At 34.5% G+C, this 25,371-nt stretch overlaps 1 protein-coding gene across 27 annotated transcripts in view; it reads left to right on the top strand.

Annotated features, from left to right (window-relative positions):
• Positions 1 to 25,371, top strand: part of LOC140136902 (voltage-dependent calcium channel type A subunit alpha-1-like) — a 471,089-nt gene that overhangs the window by 151,440 nt on the left and 294,278 nt on the right. For 3 of the 27 annotated variants that reach the window (XM_072158551.1, XM_072158550.1, XM_072158549.1), the window contains exon 1: positions 9,616 to 10,022. The exons of the other annotated variants lie outside the window; for them this stretch is intronic. The gene's annotated coding sequence lies outside the window, so the exon portion shown is untranslated. Of the gene's footprint in view, positions 1 to 9,615; positions 10,023 to 25,371 lie in introns of those variants that run through there. 27 annotated transcript variants of the gene reach the window in all.

The following is a 25,371-nucleotide window of genomic DNA, read 5'->3' as shown; positions in this document are numbered from 1 at the left end:
TTTTAAATTAGTTGTTCTTGTTTTGTGAATAAGTCAGTAAAACAGTTATAGGAAGAAGATAGTGTAATTATGACTTGTTCACCTGCATGTTTGATTTATTTATATCTTTGTTCACACTGTGCATAAGTATGTCAGTTTTGTCTTTTTTGCTTACAAATAATCTACATGAAAATCGTCAAAAGTAGCCACTCACGTGAGCTTTAAGATACTGCTTAACATTAGTATTACTTTGTTGAATTGTGCCACCCTGTACCTTTGATAAACTATCCTCTGTATCAGTTATATAGTGAAGCATGTGTCATATATTTCGAAATAGTTAGGGATGAAATCAAAACACGACCGGCGGTTGAACGCCGGTTCCGTCCGGTTTCCATTGTTTAGAACAATAGAAACCGGACGGACCGGATGTATTTTTCATGAGTAATCATATCCGTCAAATAATAATTTTATTTATTGGATTCCCATGCTTGATATTTTTTTTTAAGTACACATTTTTGATGAAGAAATTAAGAAATATATTTTTGAGTTCATCTAAAGGCATCAATACTTTTACTCCTAAAATACAAATTAATATTTTTATTCCACTAATGCTACATACTCTATTGGCTGTTAAGTAATACTCGAAATGACCTTGAGCAATTTTAGATGATCTGGTTATTTTCTTTGACTTGAGGTTTTGTTAATGGAAATTAACGCTAACAGCTGTGTGTTCTAAATAAGGTTATGCATATGGTGAATGGTAATTTCAATCTATATTACTTCAAAACATATTATTTCCAAACGATGGCGACACGAATACCATAGATATTGGTGATTTTAATTACTTATTTACTTGAATTATATGAATTACATAACCTTTAATTAGTTTCTTCAAAAAGTGTTAAGATATAGATTGAATATACAAAGCTCGTGTAAAAACTCATTTAACCAAATATATAAAGGAAATCACATAGTATTCATTCCATGACTTGGAATGCTAGGTGGAAAAATGACATGCTTCTCAAAATGTGTACAACAAGCCAATTCAGTCACCTGCAGCGAACGGTCTTGATGACAAACATGCAAATGAGTTGTCTACTGATGTATTAGTCCTCACAAAGAAAACGACGCCAATCTCTTGATAGATATACACGACAGTCACCACTGTTGATGATCAACATTAGATAACCTTTTGCTACATTAGAAACTATTTGCTACATTGGCTATCTTTGCTATACATAATTGCTACGTCAGAAAATCTTTGCTATGTACAATCTTTGCTGCATACTTCATTTGCGACATGATTGCAACATGATTGCAACATCAGATAATCTTTCCTATATTAATAGTTTCTTTGCTGCATATTTGCCGCATCAGCTAATCTTTATTACATATTGCAACATCAGACAATCTTTGTTATATACTTTCTTTGCTACATAATTGCAACATCAGACAATCTTTGCTACATATAATTGCTACACTGGCCAATCTTTACTACAATATTGCTGTATTATAAGACAATCTTTGTTGTACACTTTCTTTGCTGTTTTAGACAGACAATCTTTGCTATTATACATTGTTTGCGACATAATTGCAACATCGGACAATAATTGCTACCTGGTGCAATCCAATCTTTGCTACACAATTGCTACATCAGCCAATCTTTACTACATACTGCTATATAAGACAATCTTTGTTGTACACTTTCTTTGCTACATAATTGTAACATCAAACAATCTTTGCTATGATTTCAACATCGGGCAATCTTTGCTACATAATTGCTACCTGATGCAATCCAATCTTTGCTACACAATTGCTACATCAGCCAATCTTTACTACAATATTGCTATATAAGACAATCTTTGTTGTACACTTTCTTTGGTACATAATTGTAACATCAGACAATCTTTGCTATGATTGCAACATCGGACAATCTTTGCTACATAATTGCTACATCGGGCAATCTTTATTGCATACTTTCTTTGCTACATAATTGCAACATCAGACAATCTTTGCTACATGTAATTGCTACACTGGCCAATCTTTACTACAATATTGCTATATAAGACAATCTTTGCTACATAATTGCTACCTGGTGCAATCCACTCTTTGCTACACAATTGCTACATCAGCCAATCTTTACTACAATATTGCTATATAAGACAATCTTTGCTGTACACTTTCTTTGCTACACAATTGTAACATCAGACAATCTTTGCTATGATTTCAACATCGGGCAATCTTTGCTACATAATTGCTACATCGGGCAATCTTTATTGCATACTTTCTTTGCTACATAATTGCAACATCAGACAATCTTTGCTGCACACTTTCTTTACAGCTCTTTACTACGTAGGCTGCATAATTGCTACGGTACATCAGACAATCTTCACCACATTTATCTCTTTGCTATACACATATTTTTAGCTTAATTCGTAAGCTGCTTCTGAAAAAAATGCTTATTATCCGCAGAAGCATAAGAAATATCGTATTTGTTCAGTAAACGATATCACTGTGTTTAATTCAGTTCCGATAGATGCATGCATCGTAGCGTAAACGCAAAATTATGAATGAGGCCCAAAACGTTTTTTATGACTGTAGTCAGGTATAGGGGCGTATAAGATGTAGCGCATGTATGTCCTATTCTCAATATGCATTACATTGTCTAAAATTGAAATAATTGCTCAATAATGTTGAAGTGAACAATTATCACTTTAAAGATCGACGAAAGAACAAACACATTTTAAAATTTACAGACAAAGAGCACATTGTGCTGATTTCTTTTAACGACAGTTTGGTCATCTGAACTAAATAAAACGAGATCTACATCTACACGGCGCGACTAATATTGAATTAGGGTGATTTTTTTTATGTGTTGGCGAGTCAAATATACTTGAATATTTATTTTGGAGACTAAGGTATATATAATGATCTACAATTTGACATTTATGTGAGTAAATATATTTATAGCATTGATTTATAGCGCATATAATCGACTCTTCTTTTTATAAGTATCTTATTTTATCTGGCACAACATTTATATATAATACTAAGGATATATAAACCTGACTTAAGGGTAATGGTTGCACGCCTACGAATCGGAACTGGCCATTATATTCTAAAAGAGATACGCAATTGTTGCAAAATATGATTTATGTTGTGGTTTGCTTTATAATGTCATTGCCCTACATTGAAAATTATTGTGATAGTCACCTATAGGAGTGTTTCCTGGTCCGTTTAAGGAGGGTGCAAACAACAGTTTTGAGCACATATCGCTAGTCAAAATCGTATTAGTTCTTAGTAATATTTCATATACGTTTTACGTTTATTTTCTTTACCGCTCTTTGCGTGAATTTATACATAATTTTATGCCCACTTTTATCATGCGTTAAATTTAAATTTGTTTATAAGCAAATATTTAAATATTTATTATATTAAAAAAACGCGGGAAACCGATACATGCAATAAACGTATAAGTAAAAGCCAAACCTAATAAAAGATACGTCAGTTGTGTTCAACTTGTCACGACTTTAATGACTTTTTATCTATTGTACGATACACACAGAGTTTGCCAATTGTTTGCCAACTAAGTTTTATATACATGTAAGGCCAACTGCTTTAATAAAGTCACTGATAGATGAGCATTTCACCACACGGTAGTCACTCAATCAGTTCAACCTTCCTTTTTTTACATCTATATTGCCTTTCCCCAATACCCAAATAATTCGGCCTGACAGCGCACATACTTTGAACATTATTGCCCAGGTAGACTACATAACAAAGATTTCGTCTTCATTGAGTAAGAACTCTCTACTGTTGACACACGACCTGTCACCGTGATATAAATGGGTATAAATGGCACCGTATAATTATACCCCCAACGAACCTGCATATACGAGGGCGGTCAAAAGTTCGTAGAACAAGGTATGCTATTTTGTCGCACGGTAATGGATTTGGTCTCATTAGAAAGCTTGTTCCTTCAAAATATTACTGCCATAATATTCGACTTTTGCATCACTGTATATGGGTAAGACTCCCTGCAGAGGAAGCCTGCCTCCTTGAATTTACAGGTTCTACCAGAAGTGAATATAGGGTCATCATGGAATTTGCTCCCGACAGAGGTGAAAAGCCAAACAAAATTTTACAATGTTGAGTTGCTATGAATGGTGATGAGGTCCTTGATATTCAACAGCAACGAAATTGTCCTTCGAGTTCAAGGATGGAATGAGCGTCCTTGAAGAGGTCCAAAAGACTTATTGACGTCACCACTAATGATAAGTACTGGTACAGTGTCATTGATAATGAAAAAAGAACTAAACAAGAAAGATGAGATAGCCACAAGATAACAACTCTGATGAAAGTGTTTAGAATTAAATCCATTAACATTTTGGTATTCCAGGGTGTCTTCTAGATGGGGGTCCAAGAATCTTCATGCAAAAATTGATACTAGTTGACTTAATCAGGTCAACACCTCCTATACGTCTGGAATGAGGACCAACACCAGTGTCGCCTGTATTTGGCTATTTGTGTTAAAACATACATCACTGGAATCATGAGTCCATCCAGTGGAAGCACCTGGATCTCTCACCCCGAAGAAGATCATCACTCGATCACCATAGGTCTTCATCGCTGTTTTCTGAGATTCAGGGAGTCTTGATGACAGATCATTTGCCAATTGAAAGTACAATAACAGGCATATATCATACAATTTTGATAGCAAAATTGAGGCAAGCCATTAAGTGAAGAAGGTTGATGGTAGGAATGGGACTATTCTCGGATTGTGTCTTATGCACTATTCTCAGTTTGTCAAGCTGCAATGCACAACAGAATGGTCAGATAACTAAAGCAACCATATTGTCGTCTAGGCATGGCCTCCAGTTAGCGAAACCTATTTTAGAATTTTAATCATACCTTCATAATATCAGGTTTGCTGGTGATCAATGCTGGTGAACATTCACTGAAGAATGGCTCATGATGCAATCGGAAGACTTCCATTTTGTTGACGATGGGTGCATTAAAGTATGCAATGATTATATTCAAGAGTGAGATAAAAAGATTTTTGCTAGTACTTTTCCAATTACCTTGTTCTACGAACTTATTGACTGCCACTCGTAGTTGCTGCGTTATCGACTCGAGTCCTTGCATATTTTCTGTCAAAGAAAAGGGGATAAGGTTTGATACTTAAAATGTCACAGCTAATGTTGCATATCGGAGGCACGCAACGGTGTCTTATGTTACATATGCAACGGCATCTAGGCGGAAATGAGGGTGAAATTAAAATTTTTGTCAAAGGTTTTTTTCTAAGTCAGGTTTTTATGCAATTTTAAGTTTGTGCAATCGTATGAGGTGCAAAATTATTTTCTGTTACATACTAAAAACCAAATATAAATTTAGTAGCTAAGGTGATTAATGTTGCAATAAGAATTCATTTGAATGATGACGAATCAATAAGAAACAACAAAACAAAAAACAACAACAACGTGCATTCAATGAATCTCAAATGCGTTGGTAACATTTAAATTTGTAAGCGCTCTTTAGTAAAGTCATAGGCTAGTTCATTGAATTTACAACCGTATGACATAACAGGCGAAAATAGTAACTTTTTGCACAAGATTTGCAATTTAAAGAGAATTGGCCATTGCTCATTTTAGTGACGCAGGTATATGGACACTATAAGTGTGCTTTTTCATTTAATGACATAAAATTTGAAAAATATTGTAAGGAACACTTGAGGTTTTGACTTTTAAAACCTATATTTTGGTAAAAAAATGTGCTTGGATAGGTAGCTTTCAACAGATTTTCCACATTCACCTTGCTATAACATTGAATTGCGTTATCTTGTTAACCTAGTGACGAAAAGTGTTTTTAGGGGGAAGTGTTAGCTTTCGTTTGATATTTAAAAAAAAAGTTCTGATTGGATGAAGGAAACACTTGAGGTTTCGACAAAAACCAATCAAAGGGGTCCATTTTCAGATAGAAGCTCCACAGCTCTTACATTGCTATGCACTCAACCGTGTAGTGTAATCAAAGACTGTGCGGAGACAATTCACTGCTTGCTTGAGAGCTCTTGGACGACAATGTGTGCTCAGGTGTATCAAGGTGGAAACTGTGCGCATGATTGTTTATAAGAGAATCGTTTTTGTATAGAAACCTTTCCATATGAAGGAAGCATACCCAAGAACAGATGCCCAACTACGATACTTATACGCAAAACACACATACGCACAGCACCCAACACACACTGCTACACAACCACACCTACACACCCACCCACCCCAACCCATCTGATATACCCACGCGCGCGGCTTTGAATATTTGTATACACTTTTATAGGTCACTGTAACACCATCATATAATACGCTGATGTTTATATGCAGTTTTACCAGTTACTGAAACGACATTGTACAATACTTCGACGTTTGTAAGAATAATGAAATTACACCAGTTACTGCAAAGCCATTTTTTAATACTCTGATATTTGTATGAATAATGCAGTTTTACCAGTTAAAGCAAAGCTTTTGTATAATACTCTGATGTTTGTATGAATGATGCAGTTTTACCAGTTACTGCAAAGCATTTGTAGGCCTATATAATACTCTGATGTTTGTATGAATGATGCAGTTTTACCAGTTACTGCAAAGCATTTGTATAATACTCTGATGTTTGTATGAATAATGCAGCTGTACCAGTTCCTGCAACGCCATTATATAATTCTTGGATGTTTATGCACTTGAATAATGCAATTTTACTAGTTACTACAAAACATTCTGTTGTTTGTAAGAATAAAGTAATTTGATCAATTTCTACAACGCTGTCGTATAATACTCTAATGTTTGCAAGAAAATTGCTGTATTAGAAATTAATACAGCAACGCCATTGCACAATATTCTGATGTTTGTATAAGTAATGCAGTTTTACGATTTACTGCAACACCATTGTATAATACTAGTATTCAGTTTGTTAGAATAATGCTGTTACGACAGTTACTGCAAGTATAATATACTCCATCGTAATACTCGGATATTTGCAAGAATAGTGCAATTTTAGCAGTTACTGCAAGTACGTCATTGTATCATACTTTGACGTTTGTATGAATAATGTTGTTTTACTGTTACCAAAACGCCATGGTGTTTGTGTAAGAATAATGCAGGTTTCCCAGATACTGCAACACCTTGCATGAAGTTTGTATGCACAATGTAGGTATACTAGTCACTGCAACGCCATCGTATAATACTCTTGATGTTTGCATGATTAATGCATTGTCCGTATAAACATCAGAGTATCTTACACTGGTGTTGTAAGAACTGATAAAACTGCATTATTCATACAAACATCCGAGTATTATACGATGGTGTTGCAGTAACGGATAAAATTATTCTGAGTATTATACATTATTCTGCATAACGATAAAACAAAAACATCCACGTGTTATACGATGTTGTTGCAGTAACGGATAAAACTGCATTATTCATTCAAACATCCGAATATTATACGATGGTGTTGCAGTAACGGATAAAACTGCATTGTTCATTCAAACATCCGAGTATTATACGATGGTGTTGCAGTAACGGATAAAACTGCATTATTCATACAAACATCAGAGTATTATACGATGGTGTTGCAGTATCGGATAAACTGCATTATTCATTCAAACATCCGAGTATTATACGATGGTGTTGCAGTATCGGATAAAACTGCATTATTCATACAAACATCCGAGTATTATATGATGGCGTTGCAGTAACGGATAAAACTGCATTATTCACAAACATCCGAGTATTATACGGTGGTGTTGCAGTAACGGATAAAACTGCATTATTCATTCAAACATCCAAGTATTATACGATGGCGTTGCAATAACGGATAAAACTGCATTATTCATACAAACATCCGAGTAGTATATATTATATTCGATGGTGTTGCAGTAACGGATAAAACTGCATTATTCACACAAACATCCGAGCATTATACAATGGTGTTGCAGTAACTTGTACAACTTTATTATACATTCAAACATCAGAGCATTATATGATGGCGTTGCAAGAACCGATAACACTGCATTAATACAAACATCGCAGTATCATACAGTAGCCTTGCAGAAACTGGTAAAAAATGAATTATTCAATCCATACAAACACTTATTATACAGTATTATTAATATTATAAGTATAATACAACGGCGTTACAGTAACTTGTACAACTGCATTATTCTTACAAACAATGCATTATACATTATTGTAACAACTGGTAAAACTGCATTATTCATACAAACTTCAATTTATTATACAATGGCGTTGCAGTAACTACGTTGCATTGTTCATAAAACAAAACATCAAAGTATTATACGATAGGAACTGGAAAAACTGCGCAGCCTGTGTTTCAGGGTTAGGGATAGGATTTATATTTAAGATTAGGGTTAGGTTTAGGGTTTATATAAGTGTGATACGCAGGGTAACCCATAATTATTCCGAATATTGCAGTTTCACCAGTTACTGCAAGTACGCCATTGTAAAATACTCTGGTGTTTGTATGACTAATGCAGTTTTACCAGTTCTTGCAACTCCATTGTATAGAGGTTATACAGCATCGCACCATTATCCTAGGTGCATCTTCAGGTCGTCAGTTGATCTGGCGGCAATTGGTCATTGACCTATGTCAAGATGATGTTGCCAGATGTCGTTGATTTTGAGTCAAACCTCTTATAAATCAACGACATCCGGCAACACCATCGTGTCATGGGTCAATAAACAATTGCCGCCAGATCAACAGACGGCCTGCAGATGCGCCTAGGATAAGGTGCGATACCGTAGTCTCTCAAAATTGTTGAGTCCAGTTGAATAGTTTTAAGAGTTCAATTTTATTTATTTAATTATACCTGGAGAATGATAACCTTTACAAGCGTATCTGATATTTCCGTTTTGCTTGTTCATTTGTGGATTTTATCCTTGTTTTGTATGTCTATTGAACCAATGAGATATGTAGACTTATAGAGATTTGTAACATTTTCTAAGTTTTGCTACAAAACCTTTCTGTTTTTCCGTTGCGAAAATACATTATCATATATGTATTGTTTAAAACTTTTAACACGGGATAGTTTATAGCCGCCGTATAATTATTATGATACATTCAACTTTTTGACTAAAACCCCTAAAACGTAACATTCGTCATAAATTAACGTGTTAGCCAAGTTATGACCTTTACGCGTACAAGAAAGTAAAAATGGCAGCAAAGCAAGCGACATAAAGACAAAACCTTCTTTCAGCGTACCTCACTTAGGTAAATGCTTCATAATGTGGTACGGGGCGACAGGGAAATATCTGCATTGTTGAGTATTTCGACACTACTTAAGCAAAATTCATTTTTTGCTACAAGTTAAAGGTTTTGCGGTTATATTCACTAAAGAACACAATACTGTTGTTGTTAAGTTGCTTGTTATGATAATACAACACGTGTCTTGTCAATATCGTCAAAATGTGTACACATTTGATCGAAAAAGTCATAGATTTATCATTTTTTAAATGTCTCTTGTCATGCTGCAAATATCACTTGTACAGATGCTGCATTTTTTATGAGGGCGCATGCAATATATCGGAGAGAGTTTTGCGCAAGCGCTTCATTTACCGCGGTACGAGGCGACGGCCAGAAGCAAGCAAGCTTCGCTGTACCAGGCGAGCTAGCGATATTCTAATACCGTTAACCCATGTACAAGTAGCTAACAACCATCCAACTAAATGGATTGATACGGAGCATATAAAACCCTACATTGTGTGTTTAGATGGAGAACCCTCTCATATTCGGAACTTTATATTGTCCATCGTCAACCACCTTCATTGTGTCCACCTCAAACACTCTTCTCCCACTTCTTCCGTACGGAGGGATATGTACTTACTCGGTTGTCCATTGGCGGTGAAATAGTGTGTGCCAAAAATCTGTCGAAAGATTCTCCTCCTTGGATATTGTTTCTTCTTCTCTTTGTGACATAACCAAAGCAACATGAAGGGTGCTGGAAGACCCGTAATTGGTCGCGACCATAAGACCAAGGCGTGAGTATTGATCTTTTTTAAAATAAAACACACAATGAACTAAACGAAACCACCATTTTAAGAATCTTCAATACTTTCCGATGTTTTTTACTTGAAAAGTTAATGTTTTGACATCGAAAAAGTGACTCAACTTTTAATTTCACGATTTTCATCAAATTTAATATTGGTCATTTGCAAGTATTTGTACGAACAGGCATGTTGGTTGACATTTAATTTGCACCGTCGTCGCAAGAAGAATATATTTACTTTCTATGCAACTTTTAAAAGTGTTCATCTTTTAATTTGTCTTCATTTAAGTTGAAAACACATCTCATCCCGATATCTGGCCGCAATTGAACCTATTGACCTTCGTCAATAATTCTTCTGATTACTTATTATTTGAGATACAAAAAAATACGTATTTCGTATCTGAAATACAACTGTTCGCTTAGTAATACGCCGACCATTTACCATATTGAAATCAGCATTTCAAAATGATGTAAGAGCACAAAAACGTCAAATCTGTTATATTACAAAAGCTTTATAAATTAAGCGCTACGAAAAGCATTGCATTACAATCCATAAGAAATGACCTTATGCTTAAAGATTTAAAAAAACGGCATTCTATATGAAATCGCAGCAGCGACAACGAGGGTTTTGCCACTCTACGCGTTGACAGCAATAGACAACACCTTATTTTTTACTAGCGGGGGCTGATAATAGTATTCAAGATTCCTGCTTACGCTTGCAAGTGATGGACACACATGAACAGTACTATCTGACAACGACGCTTCAGTCTCGCATTCAACATGTTATCGATGAAAATCCGACTCTGATATATCTGCTTAAAACAATGTGCAAGTAGTGGGTGTGTATGTGCATGCATACACATAGACATGCTGTTGAAAAAACAACGCCTGTTGTATCAAGGGGTCAAACGGCTAAAGGACAAAATATATTCCCGGTGTGAAAAGTGATAACATATTATAGAAGAAAATGATTTGGTGGCCAAACTGGAGATAATTGGGTGTTTAAAGACGTCTAAGAGCCAGCTAATATGCCGTATATGCCCTCAGCATACGCTTTGAGTTACAGCAATCTATCTTAAATCTTCACCCGCGCATAAAATGGAAAAAATAACCCGATGCGCAGTCTCTTCCCTGAAAAAAAAAAATCGTAGAGCTTGAATTAGCTTGGTGAAGCACGAAGCTAGAAAATGTTCAGTTCCTGGGCCTCGCTTTCCAGGCATAAAATCGTGAGATGTCGCCAATAATAAGGTACCCGGGCCTCCAGAACAGCGTTTTCAACGTCATCTGATGACGTCACAAATCGAAGCAAAATAGACCGGCCTTGGCGTTGCCTTATGTGCTTGTTGCATGCAGTATGCTGTCCGTCTTCTTACTTACGTGTCGTTTTATTAAGGGGAAAAACTTAAGCCAAGGGGCCACAGACATTAAAATTGAAGCATGACATTTATAAAACGCGTGGTTTAAAATAACTGTATGTCGCTGCAAAATATTTGCATATTTCTTTGGATTGTTAGATATATTCTGATGAAACTTGGAATTAAAGTTGTCATTAAAGTTTAACTTCTTCGAAAACGCTTTTTAAAAGTCATTTGAACGATTGTTAAACATTGTTTTCGTCCATAAAAAGTAGATGGCGAGTGTTTAAGATACTTTACACAAACGACATTTTGGTATTTGTTATTTAATGATAACGATAATTGCACCTTTTGTTCAAAATTAAAGTTTCTTGAAAGGAATTTGAAAAGACACTTTTGCATTAAGATATTTGAAGAATCTTGTCTCTTTTGTCTCTCTCTGTACCTGTTGCTTTAATAAGTATGGATTATAATATTAAAAGTATAAAAATTAATGTGATTGTAAATTTATATAAATGTAATTGTTCATGATCGTTGGGAACTGGTGGTTCTTTGTGTATGTTTTTTCTCCCTCCACCAGTTCCAAGCACAGGAATAAAAAAAAAAAAAAAAAGAGAAAAAAAGATATTTGAAGAATCACTCAAGAATTGAAAAAGTGTAATTTTACCAAACTAATATAGATACACGGTTATAGTAGACTGTCCCACAGTCTCGGTTCCATCTCTGGGTATACACTAAGCGCTAAAACCACCTTGCCCTTCACTCCACAGATTAATACCATGACACCACTAAGCCCTAAACTGCCAGCAACAAATAAATTACTGAAACTGGCGAATTGATGATGCTAAAAACTTTTAAGGTTTACATAATTTCGGAAAAGTGACTTTTGCGATGCGAAGAACAGGGTCGTGCGCACTTCAATAAAACGTCGAATTTTGTTTTGTTTACGTTAAGGGGGTCAAATTAAGTTAATTAGTTTCAAAAGCACTGAAAGCTCCCTGCGAGCTAAGCACTGAGTAAACACTGAGTAAACAGTCACAATACACTACAATATAGTCATGCTGTTTAACATGAACACCCGCAAATCCTCTGTCTGGTCTGATATTGGGTCACTCATACCATTACACAGAGAAGCTCAGTTGAGTAATTAACATGTAGGGTCTATTTCTATCGTGGCACCTGCACATGGCATTAAACAAAATGGCTGCCAAATTGCACATCGAAAGTGCATCAACTATACTTTCGTCCTGTCGACATTTTAACCTGAAATAAGTGCACTGGTTTAAAATTAAAGGGATGAAAATATTAACGTTTATTTCAAATAAAAAGATAACCCCGTAAGGGACCGACTTCCTTCCTTCCTTCCTCTATATACTTCCTTACAAGTGCACGCTTTAAAACGCTGTAAACATAATAAACGACCTGTGTATTGATAAGTCCAAACTGAAACGGATTCGGAGCAATCTTGGAAGAAGTGAAAACATTATTATGCTTCTTGATAAACTGGAAAACAAATTCGTAGCAAAATAACAAATTCGAGGCATTAATATATTCAAGTTGCTCAAACTTGTTTTCAAGAAATGTAATGTAAAATTCTGCAAAAATTTTGAATTATTTTGTTCGGCAAGAAATGTACCTTCATCGCAAAGAAGCATTTTTAAAATTAAATTACGTTAACACTAAAATGCAACATGAAGATGCCTTAAAAAGAAAAAAAGAAAATTACTTAATGATTTAATCCATGTCAAGATTCCGTCCCGTAATCCATCAAGCACCATCAAATACAGGAACATTATCGAGACGATACAGACACAAAATTGTAATCATATTAATTTCCAGCAGAGGTGTCTTCATGTTTTTATGAAAGTTAAACCAGCGTAGTGCAAAATTGTATGAGTGATATGATTACACGTGTAAGATAATAAACTCTAAATATACACCAGATAAGCCGTGAATGTTTAGCGGCTATTTAACCAAGCGATTTTAAACCTTGCGGGGTAAAGATTGTGCCAAGTCAGGTGGAATAGCTTGGAATGTGAGATAGCGTTGTGCCTATACGCATTCACTTTCTAGAACTGCGAACTCTTACTCCCAATACTAATACCGCGTGTATTTACCCCTCTAAGATATTTAGCTTGAATTGATTGCATGATAGTTGATGTAATTTCGAGATCAAATGTCAATGCATTACGCATTTACTAGAACAGATCTAAATATAGTTGTTAAAAGGAAAACATATTTGTTCGGAAATCATTCTTAAATGCTTTCAATTATGAATATTGATCGATTAGTAATGTGTATACACATGTCATTTTTTTGAAGTGAAAATAAATTATCAAAATGATCCTCAAATACATTATCTTGAAACTCACCATTGAGTCATCCCTCCCCCAAGCTGTTGCACTACGTAGATTTAAAGATCACCAAAACCAACAAACCAAAAGACAAACATATAAACAAGCAAACAAACACAAATCAACGCACAATTAAAACTGAATCTAAAACTAAAACAGTACTTATAAAAAAAAAATAAGGCCATCTCTAAATCTGACGTGAAAAGGAAAAACTGATTGTCGTTTATATTATTACAGCTATCTTCAATAGATAGAAACAAAAAAAAAAAAAAACGCAAAGCAAAGAAAACTAGCTGTCAATTTGTTTTTTACACAGAAGCTATTTTTAGTTATATCAACAATATAATTTAAAGGGCAAAGAAGACAACATAGCTGTTATTGAATAGTGACAATTGTCGGTTTACATCCACATGACACGCAACCACATCTACAACCTGTTCAACGGCATTACAAATCAACACCCGGTGATATAAAATTAGAATAAATTATGGCTGAGAACAGCCACCAGGTTGTCAGTTGACAGCTATGGTGTTTTAACAATTGACTAATGTACACTATACAACTCTTAATATAATAATAAGAGTAAAATTCACGAATATCGTGGATTACTTGTATGTAAGGGAGACAAGGCTATTATACTACAATGAATAAATCATATCATCGTTAATAAAGTCAGTTTCACGTGCAGCATTATATGCGAATTTCAACATCATTCAAATATACTACGTGACGTTAATCCACCTGCCGCTTATGCGTACAATTATGCAAATTCATTCAAAAACAGGTGGAACTGGATAATATGTATATGTATATATCCTCGCAACCGGTCGTATTTCACGATTTCATTACTTTTTACTCTCAACATCATCATCGAACACTAAGCGTCCCAAATTATTTCACGTACTCCCAAGGGTTAAACTTAAGTTATATTTTCACAACCAAAAATAAATTAAATTGTCAGTCCATTAATTACACAGTAAAATGACATGTTTAAGTTGACAAACCATAGCTTACAATATTTAACTTACCGAGTAAAAGTAATCAGCAAACAATGATTAGATCTAATTCGAATGACAGTGGTGTAGGAAGGTCAACATTACAGGACTGAAAACATCTCGCAAAACCAACAAATCTGGGGCACAATCGTGTCTTCATGGCAGTTTATTAAACAGCCATATTTGCGGTAGCTGCTTTATGCGTTTAAATTAAAAAAGTGATTTCCAAAACCAGTCTGGTCTATGATATTATGTCATAAAAACACATACAAGGCAGCACAACACTTGGACTTGTTTGGTTTTGGAAATAAACTTCAATAAATAAGTTATACATGACCAAGACTGCATGGTCATTAGTTTGTATATTCTTGGAATATAATAAGTCATTTTCGAAAAAGGAGTATCCCGTGACCTACTGATCACAAAAAATAAAAAACAGTTTGAAAAATAAAAATGCCTTATGAAATTGATTTACGGCAGCCTTTTGCACGATGCTTTTTATCCGATTGTTTATTTTTCATGTCCGAAATATACATTCATTCTTTATTTAAATCGTATTAACAAATTTATAAAAGATACAAATTAGGTACCCTTTTTAATTGATTTGAAGGTGAAAATCATCTATACCTGTTTTTCTTTATATTTCCTAAACTCTTCCTTACCCGAATGCTGTTCTTGAATTGTTTTGACGCTATAGAATGAAATTTTGTTTCATAACGATTTGAAATACGTGATGCTGTGTAGCTTATCTTTCAGGAATACTAAACAAAAGCTAATGCAGAACAGGTGGAATTTTTTTTACTAGAAATAATTTCAACACAAGAATCTTATTTTTTTCAATTCCTGGTTATTTCCTGCATAATTGTGCTATTCCATGACATCCACACATCCCCTGTGGAAGACATGACCTAAATCTTCCACACAGGGAGTGTGAATGTCAAATATGATTACCTAAATGGGTTACTCCATTTGAAATCTATACCCCTTGTGTGGAAGATTAAGGTTATGTCTTCCATAGGGGGTGTATGAATTTCAACTGGAACAGCCCGCTACTCTATATTCTAGGTTTATTTTATGGTAGAATGGTGCTGGATTGAAATTCAACTTGGATACTATATATCACCATTAACACTAAACGCACATGGTGTTCCGCCGCGCCTTCAGGCAATAATGCGGATAAGAATAATCAATAAATCTCGATACAGCAGTATTGATTAACTGATCTGATTTTTAGCATAATATGACTTAAATTGCTGCTAAAAATCAATTTATGGAACAGATTTTTCAATTATTTTTTATAAATCATCAGGTGAGAACGAATTTGAATTTTCAACTCAACTAAGTATTTCCAGAACTTGCCGCTTAAAAAATCAATTCAAACGGTAGATATTAATATCTTGACTTTTATTCCAAGAATATTTTCTTTTTACGAGATATAATATATATTCATTTAGATGTAGAATAGTTTACATTTGTACTTACCTGCATGCTTACTACATTCAAATTATGTCAATTTATTTGACAAATATTAGCCTCGTGACCTGAGCAAACAAAAAAAATATTGGACAAAAAAATCAAATAATAGGGAAAATATTAATAATCTTACAATGTTGAACGATTTTAAATATACTTGAGAAATGCTGGTTGAAACCTACTGGGAGGTAATTTTAATAACTGTTGTTCAATATTAGTGAAAAATGGACATTGGGAGACTACTGTCACTATATGACCCACAATGGCCTCACCCCAATGGCATAGTTCAATAACCTCAATTAAACAATCATAGTGCAAAATTTGACCTCAAGTTTCAGAGTATGAGTTTTTATACCCAAATTTTCAAAGGTCATTCAAAGAATGTGCAAAATGTATTGGGGTTAAAGAACTGTGCCTTGATATATGAGCATGTTGTGGATCATTTCTTGGTCATTTTCATCCTGAGTAATAATAAAAGTTCTCTATACTCTCCGTAGTGTTGTTTAACGTTATCATGCGAGGGCATCTCTGTACATGGTCAGGGGAAAACAGATTCTAATCTGAGCGCATCCTCGAATTACACCCATTTCGTGCTCATCACACGTTATTGCATTCCGTAGCGTGATTTTAACTCTTGGCATAATAATGCCAAACTTTACCAAATATCTAGGTCACCCACGCATTCATCGTAAGGCTATTCCAGTTGAAGTCCACATTCCCCCTGTGTTTTTGAAAATAATTTCCACAGGGGGAGTATGAATTTCAAATGGAATTAGCACATGCAACTCTATATCCCTCTGTGGAAGATTCATGATGAATCTTTCTCAGAGGGCGTATGAAATTAAGATATAGCTGCATTATGTATGTTTCATTCCATTTGATATTCATACTCCCCTGTAGAATATATTTCTAAAATCTGCCACAGAGGGAGTGTGGACTTCAAACGGGACAGCCCAATGTGACTCATATACGTCTAAATGTATCCAGATTTCGCTTTTTCTTACAACACAAAATCTTTTAACTAAATTTTAATAAATCACCTTGAATCATTATGTAGGTTTTGAAAAAATGGCTCCAAGTTGCCGGATTAATATTGAGAAATGTTAGCATACATTTGAATTAAGATGGTCCATCAGAGTTAAAAGTAAACATCAAAAATATTCGTAACAACACACATTAACCTCTAGCTATAGATTTCTCGGCGCACCATGGTTTTTCCGCGCTCTTGGCAAAGTGACCAGTACTGGGCATAAAATCTCTCTCTCGTTTTACATCTCATATGCTAAAATAGACCATCAATTCATCACATAAATTATTTCATTTAAGCAAAGCTTTCAATGCAGTCAACAATTTGTAATAGCCTCTTAGAGAATTTAGCAATGTGAATGTAAAACGCATTGCTTTTGTCTGCGTCTGTTGATGCATGTTTTTAATGTTAATTTACTAATGTCTAATGTATTGAATTTATTCTTTAAATCAACTAATTTTAGTAAACGAGTAATAAATCGAGCTGATTACCCACGTATCAAAAACTTGTTTTCACTTTTGAATTAGAATTAACAAGATTGTGATATTACCGTGGTAGCATTTCGATTCCCAAAGTACTTTGCAAGCTTTTTAGCTGAGTTTCTTATCATATCATAACATAAACATGTTAAAACTACACATTTTACTCACAAAGTGCAAAATTCATGTTACTCTTTTATATATACAATAAAATGGGGAATACTATAAGTGCAACAGTTTTGGGGCTGCTCTCATCTGGTATACATTGACAATAGTGTTTGCTAACACAGTTTAGCGACTTTAGTTTCCGGTGCATTTCACACAATCTGACAGTTCCCGGTATCAAATGTGACGTGTAGATTGTTTCCTGACATCGCCATCAACTATTGAAAACCATCAAACACAAGCAGACAAGTGTATAGAGTTTATACGTGCTTTTAGTCAATTCCACAAACAAACGAAAACATAATTTGCGTATATCAAAATGTACGTGTTTTTAAACATTCTCACAACCTCTTATACGCGCAATTTGAATACCGTTTTACATGTTTTTTAACATTCCCCAAACCTCTTAACGCGCGCTATTTTAAATTTTGATCTATACCGTTTTTAAATTGCTTGATAATGGACGTGCTCTCGTATTTTAAAAAGAAAAGCATGATGTTTTAACCACTTAGTCTAATAGTTGTTTTCAAGTAAGGAATTTGATTTTCCCATACTTTTGTTAAAAGAACAGAAAAACAGGTTTTACCCATTTAGCGTTTTTCTTAAGCAAAACACACATTGCAAAAACAACATTAATGTGTTCTCAGTTTACGCGGGAAACTCGTTTCCCATTTCGACAATCCGTTTCGATATAATTACATTGCAACGAGATTGAGCATTCAACCTTGGATGGGCTATTGCAGTTGAAATCCACACTACCCCCCTGTAGAAGATTGTGGAAATATCTTCCACAGGGGGAGTATGTTTTTCAAATAATGTAATTGTCAGGGTTTATCATTTTGAAACACATACTCCCCCTGTAGTATGGCTTTACCTATATCCTCCACAACTGGAGTGAGTATTTCAAATGGAAGATACCCAATTGTCTATTCTATTTTAAACTCATACTCCCTCTGTGGAAGACTTTAGCTAAATCATCCACAGGGGTAGTGTGCATTTTAAATGGAATAGCCCAATGCTCATGGAATGTCCGATTTGAGGATTTGAATCACCTGACACTGGTTATGGTCGAAAACATTTCCCAGAACTTGAGTGAAGATAATATAATACACACTAAGCTACAGGTATACCAGTAATTTACTCAAAACATTGTAACGCATTTCTATTGCAATAAGTACCCAACGCAAGTAGAGTTGATCCACAAAATATAAATCGATTGCAAATCTGATCTGCGAGGTTTTCCCCATAAATCCATATTTCTTTCATTTTTGAATGATAAATATGACATTGGCCAAACCTCAATTTTGCCCGAGCTTGGCTTCATCGGTTTTCTGTCAAATACACCCGTTGGGACACAAGCCCTATGAATAATGTATATACAACTGAAATTTGCTCGCGCATAACAGTACGTTACGGTGATTGTTGATTGTCCCATCGTTTTTGACCTAAAATAAGTTTGTTTGAGCAAAAGAAAAGCGCTCATATTTTCTTAGAATGTATTGCTATCTTAAAAGTGCGTTGGTTAAATCCTTTAAAGCGTTCTTTAAAATAGAGCCAATCTAGGTGTAAATAAATCGTGCGATACCACCCCCATCATGCCCATTGTTAGAATAATGCTTGTGTTTCGGGTAAGAAATACCAAAGGCCAAAATCACCTCTTTTAAGTTCACAAAAATGTAAACCACAAACAAACTGATATATAATTCACAACAAATTATTTTATGAAAAAGGATAGACTGATTGGGCAATATTTTAACATTCAAAACATACAGGATGGCAATCACCATGATCACTGCTTTAGCATTTTAGGATCTTACTTCTTACATGCACAACAAGTTATGACAATATTTAGATAATAATAAATACCCAAAAGCCCAATTTTTGTTGCTGATCTTTTTTTTTCTGAAACATTATCCGAATTTATATCACATGAAGACCAATGCATGCATGTGTAATCCTTTCTTTATTATAACTAAATATAAACGGGGCAGATTTTATTCAGATGTTGTGCTGTGTTGTTTAATGTGATTACATTATCCATTGCGTACACATTCCTAGCACAGATGACACATTCCAAGACGATGTTGTTTTCACCATTAACTCACTTTCTTCAGGAACAGTGATACATCCACTCTATTCTACTTACATACGTATTGTTTCATAAACCAGACTTCAGCAAGTTGACAAAAGAGTACATCTCTTTTTGAGAAAGATGCGCACTTTGGCGTACTACAAATCTCCTTCGTTATTGCCGAATTAGTAGTACATTGACTACGCAAATAAGATTGACTGGTTCACAAGTACCTTTCTTTGAAGGCACATAGCTGTAATCACATAAAACAGCACAATATAACACTTGGATAAAATCTGCCACGAAATCGTGTCTACATTAAGTTACATTAAACAAATCGGGAATTCCCTTGCCTAACCATAAACATTGCATTAAAATTTCTGATTTTCTTACGCAATATTAGCATTAACGGAAGACTCAAATTTGTCACAAACTCTCGAGGAAGACATCGTTAAGATTTTGTTATTTATGTGAATCAAAGTCTGTGTATCCTATCGTCATGTTGTCATGGCGACGTCCTCCTCTGTGTCCTCTTGTGATTAATGTTCCTTAAACCACTATATTTGATAAACCGACGGCAACAAGAAAAAATCAACCCACGAACGCCCCTCATTTATTATCAACTGCAAAGTAAATATTCAGAAGTTTATTTGAGAAGCGTGGTCGGGTCTGTACATTGCTTCAATCAAATGCGTACATCATTGCGAGTCGAGAGGACGATCTTTATAGACTAATAAATTTGATCCGAATATAATATTACTTAAATTCTACTAATATTAAAATTACCTGCTTTTGTTAGAAAATGAAATATAATTTCAATTAACATTATATTATTAATATAATCATTCAAACTGTTATTAACTTTTGTGTGATAGTAAATATAGCTATTACTTTACTGAATGTAGTATAATTCACTTGTATTTCGCTTGTATTTTAAATTTACGATATTATTTCTTCGTTTTAAAATTTTATCAGGTATAGAACGCAGTCCCTACAAGGTGTTTTTAATATCTTTATAAATTCAAATGTCATATAGTAAAATATAAGGTTTCATAACCATAGCGATGGGTTATGTAGTACTATGTCCCACATTATGCTTTTGTTGATTACTCAGTATACATCCTTTAGTAACTCTCTGTCATCACTTATATCAAACCCTTATCATGAAAGATCAATTTATCTTGTAGCAGTTACGATGTGATGTCGTCAGGTAATGTTGTCATCAATGATTACATTGGACAGAAACATATCACATAGGTAATCACTGAGTATGTTCATCGTATACACATCACATATCCTTTACTCTGCTCAACCGGCAAGAAAATACAACCGTCCTAATGCTTCCCACTATAAAACACAACATCGGTGAAATTAATTGCAATGTATTCAACGCGACTCCATTATGTGGCCTTTTAGCACACCGCACAATAAAGTATCACATAACGGACAAGGCTTTGTTTAACTAAAACGGCCATTTTGATTTTTACAATCCCATTTCGAGTTAACTAGTTACGCTTTCGATTCTTAGCAAGCATATGTTTGTTTCACTTCAGGGTGTATACAGATAACGGAAACTCTAACGGGGATTGAGAACGACGAGATTACAATTATTGCATAATGTTAAAATGGTAAATATAGTTAAGTCAGTACTCAAGTTTTGCTCAAGTATTCAAATAAAATGATCGCATACTCCTTGAATCTACTTCGACCAGGCTGCGATATCTCAAAGATGCATTTTATGTAAATGATATGCAAATTAGAATGAGATACAGCTTTCAGGATATTACCTTCTTCAAAACAAGAGTGATTTCAAGGTGTCATTACAATTTAATATGCACCCTTTGCTGCTAGCAGTGTTTATTAACCATGCAAAAACTGTGCAAAGCAAAAAGGTGGAATAAAGATTCAAGTAGCCTAGGTATTAGACAAATGTGTCAATTGAAGTACTATGGTTTTGTGTGTATATCTTATCACTTTGTCGTAAAGAGACAATAGAAAATTACACTGGATATTAGAAATATTACCCAAATTTACCTCAAGGTCATATCAACGGTTGTGCAATTGTAAAAGAGGTGATTAAAGTTGGAAAAACATATTAAAATGTGTTTTTAAACTTGAATTTGTTTTTTAAATTGAAACGTTATGCTCGACTGTTGAAAAATATCTCAAAAATTCCGTCACTACAATAAAGCCACCTGTCGATAGAATACCACAGCTGCTTAGGTATTTGTGGAATGCAAAATATGCGTGGAATGTAAAGTATGCGTGTCAAGCCGGTTTGACGTAACCAAGTGTAATGTAACGCTCCCAAATCAAATTGTGGCGCTTAAAGAGTCGACTTGTTAACAAACACTAAGTGAATTTAACCAATCAACAGCCCCAGAAGGACCATTGAGTAAGGAATTGAACGCGTAACTGAATTCTCTATACTCATTCCACATTATTAATAATGTTCTTGGCAATCATGGTAATATTTTGTTGAGAGAAACTTTACGATTCTAATTTAAAATTAAATATTCAGATTGTGTATGATACAAATATTTGTAAGCTTGAAATATCGAAATATTTTGCTTTTCTACACTGTTAAAAGTTGAAACAGCGCTGATTTACGGTGAACAGCCAATTAGTGGGTTTTAGCGGGTGAACAGCCAGTTGCTTAAAATATTGTTTAAGAATTTTAAACAAGTTGTTTATTTGAAACAGCGTTTTAACAGTGTATCAGTGTATATGTGAACAATGTTGTAAAATTTACAGTACTTGGAATTAAAAAGAAACTGAAAGCTTAAACAGAAATTCAAGTCGTTTTTCAACAACTATTAATAATTCGCTTGTTCAAACCGTAGATGTTAGTATTAACAAATCTTTCAGAAAATTAAATAAGTTTTCGCAGAAGATAATGATTAATATTTTGAGGTAAAGAAGATAGAACAGTCATTCTATTCTTGGGTTCGCTACATGAATGATGAATAAAATATACAAATCATTCCTGACCTTAAACCGGGACCTTAAACTATAAATGTTAACCTCTCGGTCCGGACATTAACTCATTAACTCACCAAAATGTTTGCATAGAGATTAACCGACCATACTGTCAGTTTAAAAATAACCCTGAATGTTTCCGGATTGCCATTAACAACACGTTTGAACTGCTTATATTTGCCTGTTCACTGAAGGTTTTAAAACATCAATAATAATAATTGCACTAATTAACAATTAGAATTGGATCAAAAATCCAGCAACGGACTTTTAACGCAATTATGCATGCTAAATGACGTTTGCACTGGCTCTTGACCAAATATCTAAATTCTGCCTCGTACATTATGTTAATCCAGTTTCGCGCTGCTCATTTATTTCGCATTAGCGTTCAATTTCGCTTGCAGTTTTCTACCCGGTTGTATTGGCCCCATGAGGAATAAGTAACCAAGGGGCCTCTCTCACTCCGGTTTTTTTTCCTCTCCTTCTTTCTCTCTCTCGCAAGCTATCTTCCAATCAATAATTCTTGTAAATGTCTATCGTCATCTTATACTAGCACTATGTGGTTTGCTTACAGCAACAGGCTGCGTCGTACAGCTGCATGGTACAATGATTGATGGAACCAGCTATTTTATCTAAAGCAAGCACCCGCCATCTTCGAGTCGATAATTAGTGAAAATAAGCTCTCGTTGATGGTTTGATGTTTGTGATGAGAAGATCAGAAATTAATCTGAAAAGATGTGCATTGTGCTTAAATACACTTTTGGGTATTAATTATTATTACCAATTCATTCGTTTGAACCTTTTGGTAAATTTCAACGATTTCGGCATTTAACGATTGACAACAAATTAATTTCAATTGAGTGAGTTTTTCAGGAATCAGTTGAACAAAACAAAAACAAAATAATAGTAATCAAATACTCCGAAGACGGAATAACTAGCATCCTATGTTTAATCTAGAATTCCAAAAAAAGCAGACAACAGCCAACGCAATATTCTGCCACAATTTTCCCGCCAACATTGTTGCGAATATTAAAGAATTTACATATCTTAACATGGTTAACTTACTTAATATATGACACACTAAATATCACGTGATACAGCCAATATCTAGTGATCATCGTAAAATGCGGACATCACAATCATGACAGTGCTGACTATTAAAAACAACACATTGTTTGGTACAATAAAATATTACTCTGGTAGTAATGCTGAAGTTTTACCACTTTTTGCAACATCGTTGAGCAATAAATAACATTCTTGGCAGAAAAAAGGAAATTAATAAACTAAATAAAAAATTTAAAAAAAAAATAAATAAATAAACTAATATTATAAATGCAAAATTTGATCTATTTACGAAGCCAGGTTAATAATCAACAGCTGAACATATTCCATGTGCATGCATGGAACATGCCTATCACTAAAATTGCGTAATTCTTCCAAACAATAAAATAGCGGGATTTTATCGATTCAGTTATTTTTCATCATTTCAAATATAATTATAACGAAAAACTTTCATTCCCTATCTTTTAGAGTGTCATATATTAAGTAAGTTAACGAAAACGTTAAGAAATGTAAATTCTTTAATATATTCGCTACAGTGTTGGCGGGAAAATTGTGGTAGACTATTGCGTTAGCTGTCGTATGCTCTTTTGGAACTCTCTGTGAGAATTACCCTTGGCAGATTAAAGCAATCAAATAACACCAGCGGAAATGCTGGGTCTGAATACAAATAAATTGACTCTAACTCTTCTTACTACCAAACTACACCGTGTTACCAAACGACCAAACATTTTGCGCGCGTAAAATGATATCATTTTTCATTTGTGCCATCGATATAGTGTTTGCAAAACAAATAGCACCGGAAATGATCCGCGCCTTAAGGCTCATCATTAATATATCATCTTTTATTGAAGTGAATTTATATAAATTACAATATTGCGAATAAATTTGTTAATATTGAACGCATTTCTTTCAGAAAAAAGGGGTATATATATATACCTATATATATATATTTGTCAGTCAGTGCCAGCAACGGAGCAACCAATCTTTAATACCCGTTTAATACAAGCTGAGCCTAAAGCATTCTTATCTGTTATACAATCATGTTCCGCTATGCGCTCTCATAATTCAAACCTCTTGGCTAGGGAATTATCATCGTCGTTATCCGGGCACCAAAGTTCAGAGCACATTACGTGTAAGGTACTAACAAGAAAAAGGAAAAAAAATCAAATATAGTGTAAGTAGACTTTGGATGTCCATAATTGCAATAACGTAAAAAACGCCAAGCGTAGTCAATCAGAAATGATTTGCTCTTGCACGCTCGCGCGAGGTGTCTCATTCTCAGCATCAGTGTGACTTTAATGTGCATGCTTTCCTTGAATGCATGGGCAAGAGGCCCTTAATTTATTCTATTGCCGCTTACCAATCTGCATACAGTAGTGAAGCC

This window comes from Amphiura filiformis, chromosome 17 (genome assembly GCF_039555335.1).
Source record: "Amphiura filiformis chromosome 17, Afil_fr2py, whole genome shotgun sequence".
Classification (NCBI taxonomy): domain Eukaryota; kingdom Metazoa; phylum Echinodermata; class Ophiuroidea; order Amphilepidida; family Amphiuridae; genus Amphiura; species Amphiura filiformis.
Note: the sequence above shows the minus strand (reverse complement) of the source record. Positions and strands in the feature narration are given on the sequence as shown.